Source organism: Schistocerca americana, chromosome 2 (assembly GCF_021461395.2).
Source record: "Schistocerca americana isolate TAMUIC-IGC-003095 chromosome 2, iqSchAmer2.1, whole genome shotgun sequence".
Classification (NCBI taxonomy): domain Eukaryota; kingdom Metazoa; phylum Arthropoda; class Insecta; order Orthoptera; family Acrididae; genus Schistocerca; species Schistocerca americana.
Genome location: NC_060120.1, coordinates 411317240 through 411331756, shown reverse-complemented (window position 1 = coordinate 411331756; position 14517 = coordinate 411317240). Strand labels below are relative to the sequence as shown.

General features: G+C 43.1%; 1 non-coding gene across 1 annotated transcript; it reads left to right on the top strand.

Annotated features, from left to right (window-relative positions):
- The first annotated feature begins 6721 nt into the window (after window positions 1-6721).
- On the top strand, window positions 6722-6796 carry Trnap-ugg. The gene has a single exon. It is a non-coding gene; the product is annotated as a tRNA-Pro (tRNA).
- The last annotated feature ends 7721 nt before the right edge of the window (window positions 6797-14517 follow it).

The window sequence follows — 14517 nt, the reverse complement described above, 5'->3', positions numbered from 1 at the left end:
TCTGCAATACTTACTGGTGTAGCAAATCTTCAATTCAACACTGGCCACTATCCTGCAGCTGTACTAAATTTATGAAATACTTTGGGCAACTGTGGAATCTTTCTGACATTAGCTGCATTAACTATAAAGAAATTACCTATTGCTGACACACGAAAATTAGTGCCGGACCGGGACCCGAACCCGGTTTTCCTCTTATAGCGCGTAGTCGCCTTAACAACTTTCCACCATTGAAGTGCAGCTCCCGCCCAAACTTCCCTATGTCATACTGTCTACGACCCCATCCCTCGTAACTTTACTTGGATTCCCGCCACAGGGTTTCAAGGAAACAAACGTATTCAACGTTAGTATTACGATCGTCATTTTGCCCCTCGAGACCTGTAATACTTACTTTTATAATATCTGAAGAAATAGGCGTTGGTGATGAACTTGGAGCCGCCTTAAGTTTAATCACACTTGCGGAATCAGACATCAAGTGCGTTAGATATGAATATATTGGCTATTGGTGGCACATGAAAATTTATCAGAGATCTGGGACCGGATATTCCGCTTGTCGCGAGGGTTTCCTTAAGCATTTTCGCTGCCCGAGCACGCTTCCGGGACTTACCCCAATTGTCATACGTCGTGCTGATAATAGTGCAGAAGTCAGTTGCCTTTTCTTTCCGCCAGTTCCCTACGCAGGTCTACGGCTCATTGTCTGTGCCAAATTGCTATCCTCACAGCAAATGGTTCATGTGAGATCAAAATCAGGGGGCTGTGTGGTGGCTGATGAAACACTTCCCATCGCAAACGTGGCAGGAGCGTCTTTGTTGCATCTACGAAACGTGGAGGAGCATTGCCATGAAGAAGGACATGCATGTCAGTTATACATGTGGCCTGCACCAAATCATGTGGAACCCTCCAGCATGAAGAAAGAAACCTGGCGGGAGATTGTACTGCTCTAGGCATGTTTGCGTGTTTACTGTGCTCTCAGAACTGAGAAGTGGGACAAGACGTGATCGACGGGCGTACTGGAGACACTGCGCAACACATTTGCACAAAGGTTCATCGGATTCTCACTGTGGTTTTAATTTAGAGACCATTCGGAGTTTTAAATAAGAAAAAATAGTCCTCGTATTGCACCAGTGACGTATTTGCCTGTAAACAAAACTGGCAGTGACGGCAATGAAAACTATTTGCATACAGACAATTAAACAACGTATCTAAAGGCAAGCTTGACACGTAAACGACAGTTGTGTTGCAACAGCACAACCGATCGTGTAGACTTATGTAGTTCGTCGTCAGTGCGTTATGGAAAAGTAGGAACGTCTATTCACGCTGGCAACGAGAACCCTTTTAATTCGAATGAGCACGTATTGACAACAAAGCGGGGCTGCTCGTAGCTGTGCGTGTGCGTATGTGTGCACGCGTATGACTGCCGCCTGGCTACAATGAGACACGTATTGATCAGGCCACAGGGCTCATGTAGCGGCGACCCAAAGCACGTCTATTACGGGGCAGAACGCCTCCGGCACTGCCAAACAGAGACCATACCATTACCTCTGGTGTCCGCTAACATAACGCTTTTCATTCATATGCATATGTTTTGATGCTGTCCTGGGGTGGGAATTTCATGAACCTAAAATTAGCCATTTCAACGTAAATTACTTAACCGTGTCAAGGTAGACATAAATAATTTTTATTTTCTCTAAGCCTTGTCAGAGTAATTCAACACGGATACATTCACCAACATGCTTTGTTGTTTATTGTAACTGATTTTTCTAACGATATTCGTTTATATGCTGTCTTTATCGGAATCATGACACGTAGTTTCTATTCTACTCATTAAAAAGCGTATCCCTTCCAAGGTACCACAGTTGACCAGGAAACAGAATCCGTTGAGAACATTTCAATAAATTAATCTGTCCCGTTTCCTAAACAGAACACGACGTCTTTGCACATTCGTGACGTTTATTTGGAGGAGCATTTAACAGTGATGCTGCAAGTTTTGGAACTGACTCATTGATCGGGTGATGCTGTAATTTTTCGAAAATAGACCAGCTGATTTTCGAACTAATACAAAGTTTTCATGAGATAGTGAGAATTAAAATGAAAAATCTTGTGCTGACCATGTCCACTGCGTACTCGGAAATGTGACATTACACGATCCATATGCTCTTGGCTTATCAGATAATACTGATATATAAAATAAAGTACAAATAAATAGCCTCCTGATGTCCAGCCATGACAAAACTCTTCCATCTGGCGTGAAAGATTATGAGACAGGCGAAATACCATCAGATTTCAAGAAGAATATAACAATTACAATTCCAAGGAAAGCTGGTGCCGACAGGTGCGAATGTTACCGAACTATCAGTTTAATAAGTCACAGCAGCAAAATAGAAGTTGACCTAGTGGAAGATCAGCTGGATTTAGGAGAAATGTAGGACCGTGTGAAATAATATTGACCCTATGAGTTATATCACGAGGTAGGTTGAGGAAAGGCAAACCTATGTTTATAACGTTTGTAGACTTAGAGAAAGCTTTGGACTACTCTCTTTGAATTTCCGAAAGTAGCAGGGGAAAGCACGGGGAGAGAAAGGCTATTTACAATTTGTGCAGGAACGACATAGCAGTTGAGTTGATGGGCATAAAAGGGAAGCAGTGATAGAGAAAGAAGCGAGACGGGACTGTAGCATATCGTCAGTGTTATTCCATCTGTACACTGAGCAAGCAGGAAAGGAAACGATAGGGAAAAGATGCTGTAAGAGTTAACGTTCAGGGAGAAGAAATAAAAAAACTTTGAGGTTGGCCAATGACACAGTATTCTGCCAGAAACAGCAAAGAAACTTGTAAGAGCAATTGACTGTAATGGACAGTGTCTTGAAAGGAGGATATAAGGTGAACATCAACAAAGCAAAACAAGTGTAGTGGAATGTAGTCGAATTAAATCAGGTGACGTTGAGGGAATTAGATTGGGAAACGGGACACTGAAGGTAGTAGATGAGTTTTATTATTTTGCCAGCTGAATAACTGAGGATGGCCAAAGCAGAGAGGATAAAAAATGTAGACTGACAATGGCAACATAGCGTTTCTGTAGAAAATTTGCTGACGCCTAATATAGATTTAGGTGCTAGGAAGCCTCTTCTGAAAGTATTTGTATGGAGTGTAGCTGTGTACTGAAGTGAAAAGAACGGAAACTTTTGAAATGGGGTGCTATAGAAAGATGCTGAATATTAGGTTGGTAGATCACGGGACTAATAAGGAGGTACTGAAGAGAACTGAGAAGAAAAGGATTTTGTGGCACAACCCGACTAGAAGAACATATCGGTTTATAGGGCAGATCCTGAGATATCAAGGGAAGTGTGTGTGTGGAAGGGAGAGGGTGAACAAAAATAGCAGAAGTAAAACAAGAAACGAATTCTGGAAGCAGATTCAGAAAGATACAAGTTGCAGCAGTTATTTCGAGATGAAGAGGCTTGTACGGCATAGAGTAGTATGCAGAGCTGCACCAAACCAGTCTTCGGACCGAAGACCACAACAACAACAAGATTTTGGCTTATCAAATGACATATCAAACGACGTAACGACCGAAAGCAGCGGCGTCTGCATAGACTTGTCAGCGCTAACAGACAAGCGACACCGCGTGAAATAACCACAGAAATTAATGTGGGATGAACATTCTGGACAATTCGAGCGAATGGTTTGGCCACCAAGATCGCTCGACTTGAATCCCATCGAATATTTATAGAACATAATCGAGAGGTCACTTCGTGCACAACATTCTGCACCCGGAGCAATTTCATGGTTATGGAAGGCTACAGAGGCAGCATGGTTCAATATTTCTTGTTGACTCCCTCCCAGGTCGAGTTGCTGTACTACAGTGGGCAAAAGTAGGTTCGACATGATATTAGGGGGTGTCTTATTGTACCTCAGAGTACATACTCTGAAAACCACTACGAAGCGTTTGGCCGAGGATACTTAGCACGGTATATCATGTTAGCATTTTTTCCCGTTTCAGTCGCGTATGGAGCAAGAGAGAAGTAAATTCATAAATACTTCTGTGAATTCTGTAACTATTTAACTTTTACGGTCCCTATGTTAACGATATGTAGGGGGACGAAGTATACCTCCAGATTCCGGTCCTTGAAACTTCGTTAGCAAGCTTTCGCAGAATAATTATGTTTCAGTGAAGCTGTTCTGCGAGTGAAACTTCTGACCATTCGTGAGGCCCTTATTCGTATAAGTTCGAGTCCTGTTTGGTGTTAGTCCCAAAAATTCAGCAATTCACTGGGACGTAAAAAGTGATTTGCAAATTTTGTAAACTGGGTGCTTTTTTAGTACTTATTTTATCTTCACATTTAAAGCTATAGTTTTAATTTGTAGCTTCTAAGTGCTAGTCAGCAAACCGTGAGTCGATTTTTTGGTGAAGTTTCCTTTAGCTAACCAGTAATGTGCAGCCAGTTTCCCAGTGACCAGGTCCAGTGGATATAGCTCAATTATTTGAAGTAATGCATCATTGAACTCATTTTATTCCATGTTTCTTAGCGAACCTTATCGTCTACTTCGCTGCACGTGGGCGAAAGCAGAGTGCAAAATCCATCAACGCAGCTTTCATGGCGGCAGCAGCGCTCTGCACGATAGAACGCACCTGCTGAGCTCAACTTTCTCGGTCGGGACTTGGTGCACCTGCCGCCATGGAACACTTCCCGAAACTTTTCGCAAACCTGCGGGGCGGGAGCGGCTGTTTCACGCGGCTGGAGAGGGGAGATTGGTGGTCGTAGATATAAGAGACGCTTATCAGCGCCTGCAAAAGACGCCGCGTGAGTTATTGCGATAACGGAGGAGTGAGTGGCTCCTAAATCGCTGGGGTGGACTTATATGGAGGTCATCGCGCAGCTGGCTTGAGAAATATACGGCGGCGGCGCACAGCCGGATGGTAACGACCGCCTTTCCTCAGGGGACGCAGTAGGGGCCGGAGATAACACGTGAGGCACCGTCGCGGGACCGCGCTCTCGCTCCCTGCGGAGTGCCCTCAACCGTTGATCACAGCTCGGTGGGGGTTTCTTGAACAGAGCAAGCGCTCTGCATGACCCGCCTCATTTTTCGAACTCCCAGTATAGAGTCGGTTAGCATCCCATTCTTATCAGTCACGTTCAATGGGGTCCTTACAGAATATGAATGCAACATACTAAGCGCACAATGTCTTAAACACTATTGACGTGCGTAGCTTTATAGTAGTTATACGCCCAAAATAACCCTGTGACAGTATTACGTCAAGCATGACATTTCAGTTCAGCTCGTTCAATAAGATTTTTTTTTTCAGATAAGAATTTTTTTCCCAATTCGCTACAATACTAATTTAAATGATAGTGAAATTGACACCCTAGCTGCAAACAGGCGTTGATGTACTTCGTTGGGGACATGTTGAAATTGTGTGCCCCGACAGGGACTCGAACCCGGGATCTCCTGCTTACATGGCAGACGCTCCATCCATCTGAGCCACCGAGGGCACAGAGGATAGTGCGCCTGCTGGAACCTATCCCTTGCACGCTCCCCGTGAGACCCACCTTCCCAGCCTGTCCATACCACTACATTCGTAGTGCGCCTAATAGTACAATGAAGTACATCAAGAAAAATCTTATTACTAAATACGGCAATATTAAGAGAGTAGAAAAATTTAAGTATTTAGGTGAAATAATGCAAGTGAATGGTTTAGACAAGAGTGCAAACCAGGCGAGAGCAAGGAAAATGGAATTTGCTTTTCAAAAAACCAAAGACATATATAACAAAAAAAACATTTCGATTCAAGCTAAATTAAGACATTATAAAACTGTCATTAGACCAGAATGCCTGTATGCATCGGAGTGCCTAACTCTTAACAAAAAGGGGGAAATAGAAAACATGGAAAAGAAAGAAAGGAAAATTTTGAGAAAAATATTAGGACCGAGAAAGATTGGAGAAGAGTACAAGCTAAAGAGCAATAAGGAAATATACAAAACTATTGAGAAAGTGAGTGAGGCAATGCGTAAACGCAGACTAACGTTTTATGGTCACCTGTCGAGGATGGATGGAAACAGACTAACAAGAAAAGTGTTTGAACATAGTAACAGGAACGAAAAAACCAACAATAAATGGATACAGATGGTGAAAAAGGATTTGGCCTATTTTAATGTCACCCGTGAGTCAATCAGGGACAGGGAAAAGTTTAGACAAATAGTGAACGAAATTAAGTGTTTTCCAGAAGAAACGAAACTAAAGAATAATAACAGGAAATGGTCGGAAGAGCGGAGGAGGAACCACTCGAAAATGATGAGGAAATATTGGGAAGAGAGAAAAAAAGATCAAAAAGCCGGGCAAGTGAATTGTTGAACGTGGTCCAAAGATGGCCGAAATCGAAAGAAGAAGAAGAAGAAGAAGTACATCAACGCCTGTTTGCAGCTAGGGTGACCATTTAATTATCATTTCATTTCTAGCAAAGCTGCATGGTCATCTACGGTACCTGTTCTTTCGGGAACAGATACTACCGTAATATATAGTTAAAATATGGCTTCCCGGCCATTGACCTCTTTGTGCGAACGTACAGGCTATACTCGAACTCGTACGGGACTTGGTAGATTAATCTGCCACGAGTAATAAGTATGATGGGCAAACACTACGAATGTAGTGGTGTGGACATGTTGGGAATGTGGGTCCCACGGGGAGCGTGCAAGAGATAAGTCCCTGCAGGCCCAATGCCCTCTGTGCTCTCGGTGGCTCAGATGGATAGAGCGTCTGCCATGGAAGCAGGAGATCCCGGGTTCGAGTCCCGGTCGGGGCACGCGTTTTCAACACGTCCCCAATGAAGTACATCAACGCCTGTTTGGAGCTAGGGTCTCCATTTAATTATCATTTCATTTCTAGTAAAGCTGCATGGTCATCTATGGTAGCTGTTCTTTCGGGAACAGATTCTACCGTCATATATAGCTATGATAGTAATTTACACACATAATTTCTCTCCAAATGGTGGTCAATATTTCTGATAACCCAGGTATTTTTCTGTCACTGTGGTCTACATAAGAGGTCGTTTTTCTTCTGGTGCTGCAATATTTCAGTGAGTGCGAGTACTGATCTCTTTTGCTTCATCGCTGTATGCTACGAAACTAGAACGTTGGATAACACTGTCCGAAATAGGATGTCTGTTCGGAAGCTATGGTCCGATAGTTTGCGAAATGGAAACCACAGTGAAAATCAAAACTGATTTGCAAGTGTTTCTACACCTTTCAGCTACTTCTCTGCACAGTCACCGATACTTCTTAGATATTTGTCGTAGCATTGTACCAACTTTGCAATACCCGCGCCATAGAAGACAGCCGCTTATTCTTTCCTTCACTTCTCTACGTTGGTCTGCAGTTCGTTGCCTGTGCAAAATTATTTTATTCAAAGTCAGAGATTCATGTGAGCAGAGATGAACATCAGACGGAGCCAAGTCCGGGCTGTATGGTGAGCGATCAAACACTACCCATCGAAAACGCTGCAGGGGCGTTCTCATTGTACCGCAGCATGCGGCAGAGAACTATCGTCAAACAGGAAATGCATGACGCGTACATTATGTGGGGTTGCACGAAATCAGGCGAAGCCTCGCAGCAGGCACATACGCTTAGCGGAAGGCACTACTCTTCTAGGCATCTTCACGCGCTCATGGTGAGCTCAGAACTGAAAAGAGTGAAGTGACGCAAACGACAGGCATACTAGAGACACCGCTCAACACATCTGTGCTAAGCTTCATCGAAATTTTACCGTCGTTCCCATTTCGCGACCTGTCGGAATTTACTTTTCGAATAGCGCTCGTATTTATTCATGCCGATGGCCTTTCAGCCTCGAATTCTGCCACCAGTCAAAAACTTTTAGCAGTCTGCTTCAACCTCTCCAAACTCAGTTCCAAAACATCCTCCATCGAGAGTATTTGCTCTTTAGTTCTCAAATGCGGCACCCATTGAAACGCATTCTTATTGATATGTAGAAACTCATTTAATATGTATGCATTGAAATGAGATCACAAGTACCTCGAACGAACAAGTCTCATTGCGACAGCCTTCTCCCACTATACCGTGTATTTTGTTGACAATTTCTTAAAGAGATTTGTCAATTTCATTTCTGGAATGTACCAAGGTTTCAGTTATCTTAAAACATAAATTTTGTAATAAAAGTTCTTGAGCATTTTGTAGAGTTCGCCTGAATTTATCCAATTTGAATTTACATCTAGACCGAAGGCCACAGCTTTTATACAACACAATTTTCTCGCTGTACTCTACTCACCGTTGTTCTCCATCGTTTATTCCCCATCAATGAGACGAGGATGGCTTATTGTAGAATTCCAACATGCTGGAAATTGCAGAGATTCCCAGATGGTGAGTTCAGGGAGGCGATGGCATATTGCAGAATTCCATCATGCTGGAAATTACAGAGATTCCCAGATGGTGAGTTCGGGCAGCCGACTTTCAGTTCCAGCAAAATCAAGAGAAAATTTCCTAAAACTTTTCTCGAGTCAGGAACTTGAAACTATACTTTTAAACAACTGCACATAGCCTCTCTTTGAAAGTTGAATAAAATTGTTATAGGAATAACCCTACCATTAATCATGCGGTTTAACAGAATTTCCAGCTATCTCAATGGACTTTTCAACCCTCACTCTTATTTTGTTGGTCCCAAACATCTATCACAGAAAGGTATAAGTAGAACGTGATATCAATGGTCACTGGTCACGTGGTTCAGTAAACGTAAAATAGTCAACCGTGATAGAAGCTGTAAACCATAGCATAGTGAATACCCGAAAGTTTTTCATATGAATATTAATGAATTTATTTCTTGATAAAAATCAGTCGAGATTGGAATAAAAGAATTTATTTTTAATTCTGATAACCGGTGTTGCTCTATAAGACTATCGTTAGACAAAAGGCTCTAAAAGATATACTTCAGTTTTGAGAGAGACGTCTGCAGAGTTGGAACCCACACGATGCCGCTTAACGCAGCATACACGTTTCCCTTTTTCTTTTTAATGGATGCTGACCCGAAGGGCATGCGACCGCGTGTACTCAGATCCACATCCTTCCTCGAAACAGTCGCCGTTGGCCGCTATGTAAGTCTGCCAACGTTCGTGTAGCTGCTCGAAGGGCCACTCAAACATAGCAGAAGGGACCCATATAGCTTCTCTTGTGGCAGGCATGACCTCTCAGTTGGACAAGATCTACCCCCACGTAGGAGTGCTTTCATACGGTGAAAGACATATCGCATGCAGCGAAATCAGGTAAGCAGTCGGAATGTGTGGTAAAACGGTGAACTGTTGCCCCCAAGTTCCTCTTGTACGAAGACACAGCGATGCGCAGGGGCGTCATCGGGTAGCAAAAGGCAGTTGTTCCCATTTCCGAGCTCAGAACGCTTACGATGAACTGAATCGCGTAAACAGCCAAGGATCTCCTTGCAGCGAGTTTTGTTTACCTTTACACCATCTGAGATGAACTGCATGTGAACAATTCCACTTGAACTAAAACAACAGTTCAAGCATCACCGTGCCTTTTGACCTATCTCGTCCAGGTTTTCTTCTGTCGTGGCGATACTAGCGTTTTCCAGCTGACGGACTGTCTCTTCACTTATTCAACAAACTGCAAATTTGTTCTCCGTTCATGATCAGGTTGAGAAAAGTTGGATCATCGTCAGCACTACTGACTACATTTTAAAAAAATTGTCATGCGATCATCACAATTACCTTGCGTCAGGATGCTTGGCACACCGAGCTGTGTAAGAGGCTACATGTTCAGGTCAACAGCGGAAATTTTGTTGCACGTACTGTGGCTGACGCCAACCGCTGTTGCGACACCGTCTACCGCTTTGGAGCGGTTGGCACGCACCAACATTGGAACCTCTTTATCCTTGCGTTCACGTCGAACCCACTGTGTCTTCGAACCGACCAGTACGCACATTACTGTCCAATTTCTGTTTCCTTGCGGAAAATATCGGTGTCACCGAAACACAACATTCTGATTCGATGCATTATCACCGTAAACGTACTGCATCATCTGAAACATTTTGGTAGTGGTTTTGCGAAATTTCTGGCAGAACTTAATGTTTGTCGGTTGTTCCAACTGCCACGTGCTTGATTTCCGACGCGCGCAGACAAGTTACCATCACAATAGCAATCGTATTTCTGCTGAAGGTGCAAGCACTCAACTGACTGTTGCTGAGCGGGAGACTAAAGCCGTCGTCACCCGGAACGTGTTTCTCATCGCGAAACACGCCAGATGTGGTGTCCGTCGTGCCTACTGCACGTCCTGAAACCACCTGCTACATCTCACGGACCTTGCTCCTCAACGTATTTTGCGACCTCAGCGCTCTCCAGCGGCAGTATGAGGCATCTTGCGTGCAAATTAGACAATTTCCTCATGAAAATGGACGCTCGTAAAATAGCTACGTTAGCTGTTCTACCGGTTGTCGAAGGAAAGCAGCGAAACTCGGGAAGAATATTCTGGCCTCTTCAATGGCTTGAAGAACTAATAATGCTGTATAACGATCTGGCATACATATTAGTGGAAGCTAAATCTTCATCCCATCTCTGGTTTTAAATTTCACATAGTGAAAGTGTAGTGTCTAAAGTCAGTTTGCGCGTCATTGTCATCTATATTCTCGATGATCGTTGACTACACTTACTCTGTACTAAACTAATTCATCAATAGATATCAAGATTCGTTTCGTAATTTGATGTGAATGGAAGAGGATATATTTCTAAGCTGCTCACCATCATTGAAAAGAATATTTACCGTCAAGATGCAAATATGAAGCAGTCCATGAAACCAAGAACTACGTACATTTATTTTGCAAAAAGCTTTCATAATAGCAAAAACTTCTAGTGTGTGACTTCTGTTTACTCTGTGACAAAGACTGGCACTGGGAAATCAGTCTAGTCGTTAGAGTCTGCAAGAAGAATTACAGAAAATACATTATTTATAGTAAATAGCACCGACTGCTGCAGAAAATGCTTCCATTAAATTATTAAGAAAGACCTAGAATCTTTTGAGAAACGGAAGTTGGAAAAGTAAGTCGGAAGGAGACGTACCCTCTCGTTCTCTGCTCACCACACTGTCAGCTGAGCTACGACTTCAACATGACAGCTACGCCCTGGTATGTGGTATAGGCCTACACTGTCTAAAGACTACTGTCTAAAGATCTACTCGTACAACTGAGGTTCAAATGGCTCTGAGCACTATTGGACTTAACATCTGAGGTCATCAGTCCCCTAGAACTTAGAACTACTTCAACCTAACTAACCTAAGGACATCACACACATCCATGCCCGAGGCAGGATTCGAACCTGCGACCGTAGCGGTCGCGCGGTTCCAGACTTACGCGTCTAGAACCGCTCGACCACAACGGCCGGCACTCGTACAACTGTCATTGGTTGATATTAACCATGATGAAATGTATCAGAACTACGAGATTTTGTAAATCATCACACTGCCGTGGCACTGAAGCTCTTTCTTTCATAGCAAAGATGTTATAACACTGAAAACATCGAATACAGAAGCCTTTGTCGAACGTTTTGAACTTTCCTCACACTCTATTATAACAAATACTAGCCATAACGTCTCGTTTTCCGGGGATCCTCCATTTTCTGATGCTTTAAAACAGCTCAATGAGAAAGAAAGCCCACCAAATGCGTAGTTTAATTCAATACAAAACGCCGGCTCCCTATTTCCGCTAGCGAGGTAAAAACGGCGTCGCATCTCCTTCACCACGTTCCTCACCAAAGACAAAAATCTACACTCCGGATTCCTTATTTCACGCTTCGCAGTTTAGTAGAATGTGGAATTCCACGCTGTGACGTCACCAGCTCCACGCCAAATTGTCTTTGCGTGTCCCATGAGAGAACAGCTGTAACTGACAAGGCGTACTACGGCGCCACCTGTCCGCTCCAAGAGTATCACACTACGGCTATGCGGCCAGTCTCGGAGATTTTGACAGTACTACCTACAACATTTATAATGGGTCGTATACGACAAAGCTTTAACACCATAAAAACTAGCATAAAAGCTACGTTAGCTATGATATGAAATGATGAGTTACCCAGATGACGTGAGGAGCTGGGACAATGAGCCTCTGTGCGGCACTAACTGGTATCTTCATGAACTACTGACTTGCTAGCTAAGGCTAGGGTTTACAAACAGGTAAGCTCTGCTCACTGTTCCCCGTGTATACGTTGCCATAGTGACGAGCACAGAGGCTCCATTCAGCCGACAGTCAGCTTGTACTGTTGAGCCAGTTATAACTTCTGCTGGAGGGCCAGTGGAGCGATGTGACCCGTCCAATGCTGGGCGTCAGTCAGTGCCCAGTCGCAGCTGTCAACTTACATACGTACACTATCTGCTTGTTGAACTCTCAGTAACAATCGAAATACATATTACAGTAAAACATAATAACGTTTCGAATAATATACTGCCATCTGCCATGAAATATGCGAGCTATTCGGAAGCGGTTAGATTGTAGTGAAAATTGGTACGAAAAGTCTTTTGTGTTGAGTGCCGAATACAAACGGTTACCAGGAATTATTACGATCTGGAGTGCCTTTTATTAAAATATTAAGAACGTTCGCTGGTGTTCCACAATGATATCAATAAGTAAATTTTGCTGCATTCTATTTATTTAGCGAGGTAGGAATGTCTGAATGTATCTGTAACTATATCAGCCTTAATTGTCATGGCCCGAGGCGTACGGTGGAGGCAGCACTATGCTCGCACAGTTTTCATCGAATACTGGTTTCCTTATTTTTATTGGTTTTAGAGACGACTGTCGCCACTCGTTCAAAGATTCTCATGTAGGTTGCACTGCTACAATAACAGCAGAACACCTCGGAATTCCTTATAATTACCCGCTTGGTGTCTGAGTCTCTAAACACCGTAGTAATGTTCAACAATGGGTCGGCAGAGCGTATTATGAACTGTTTCCTTAAGAGAAGTGACACATTTCCCCTGAATTGTAATGAAACTGAAGCTCCCATTCGACTTCTATGCTAGGTATTTCGAGAGTTCCTTCCAGTACATATCGCTTCGTAGAATTATCTCTATGTAATTAAATGAGACCTATCTGTTATGTAGTACTAACGAGAACCATTCTCCCACCGGTTTTCTGCAAATTGGTTTTTCACACATGATATCAGCAGCAAGGCTCTTAACGATTTGGTTATTACTCTTCGCACGGTTTTATTGAGACTTAACATTAAGCGCAACTATTCGAGCTATGCGAGGTCAGTAGGGAAAAAAAACTGCTTTTCTTGGGACAACCTCTCTACATCAGGGTAATATTTGCAGCCGGCGTAGTCAATTATTTGTTGGATATATTCCACTCTATCTTCACCTGTATACAGCTCTTCAGTTCCACTGAAGTTATTCCCTGATGTCTTAACATAAATTCTATTATCCTATCCCCCGTACTTGTCAGAGTTTTTCACATGAACTTTTCTTCACTAACGCTGCGGACAACCTCCTCATTCCTTATCACTCCACCTAATTCTCAACATCGTTCTATAGCTACATATCTCCTCTTTTCCGATTTCCTCACATTCCCTGATTCACCTCCATACAATGCTGTATTCCGAATGTAAATTCGTCTAAAATTCTCCTCAAATTAAGGCTAGAAAACTCCTCTCGTCCAGAAGTTGCCTTTTACTTTTCTTAATTTGCCTTTCTTGTTCTCCTTGCTTCGTCCGTCATGGGTTATTTCGCTTGCTAGTTATTAACAGCCCTTAAATTTTGTCTTCTTCGTCGTCTCCAATTTCGATGTTAAGTTTTTCGCCAAGATGATTTCTGCTACTTCTCATACTTACGTATTTCTTCCGTGCATATTCTGTATTCATCAGTGCATATTCTGTATTCATTAGACTTCTTTCAACAGGGACTCTACTTCTACTTCACATTTTCTAAGTTTAACAGTGTCATCAGCAAATCTTATCATTCATATCCTTTCACACTGAACTTTAATCGCACTTTTCAGCCTTACTTTTATTTCCGTGAATGATTCTTCGGTGTACAGCTTGAACAGTAGGTGTGAAATACTACATACTTGTCTGAGCATTTCGATCTTGGTTTCCCCTTCTTATTATTCCCCCTTGGCTCTTGTACAGACTGTACACTGGGCCAAACAATTAAAAGGTCACTTGTTTCAAAGCCAGTCGCTTTCTCATATCGCAACACAGAAGTTTAAAAATTGGCTCAAAAATGCCTGTTGCCTTCATCTGAATGGCACAAAAGCTTGGCACCCTGCGAGGCCATCTTCGGGCTCAGCAATGCTTCAAACAATAAGGTGTCAACACAAGCGGAAAAAAGGTGAGAGCTCAGGAGTCCATGTGAGGTGTAAGGTGCGTTAAAGATGTCACTATGGAGTCAAATTTCATCACCATTGTGTCAAACACCACCATGGACGTATCTTACGATGGGAAGGTCGTCACAACTCTCTCCCGCCCTCCCCCTTATCCACGTTCACCCCTTGACACCTGTGCGATGGAGGTCAGAACCG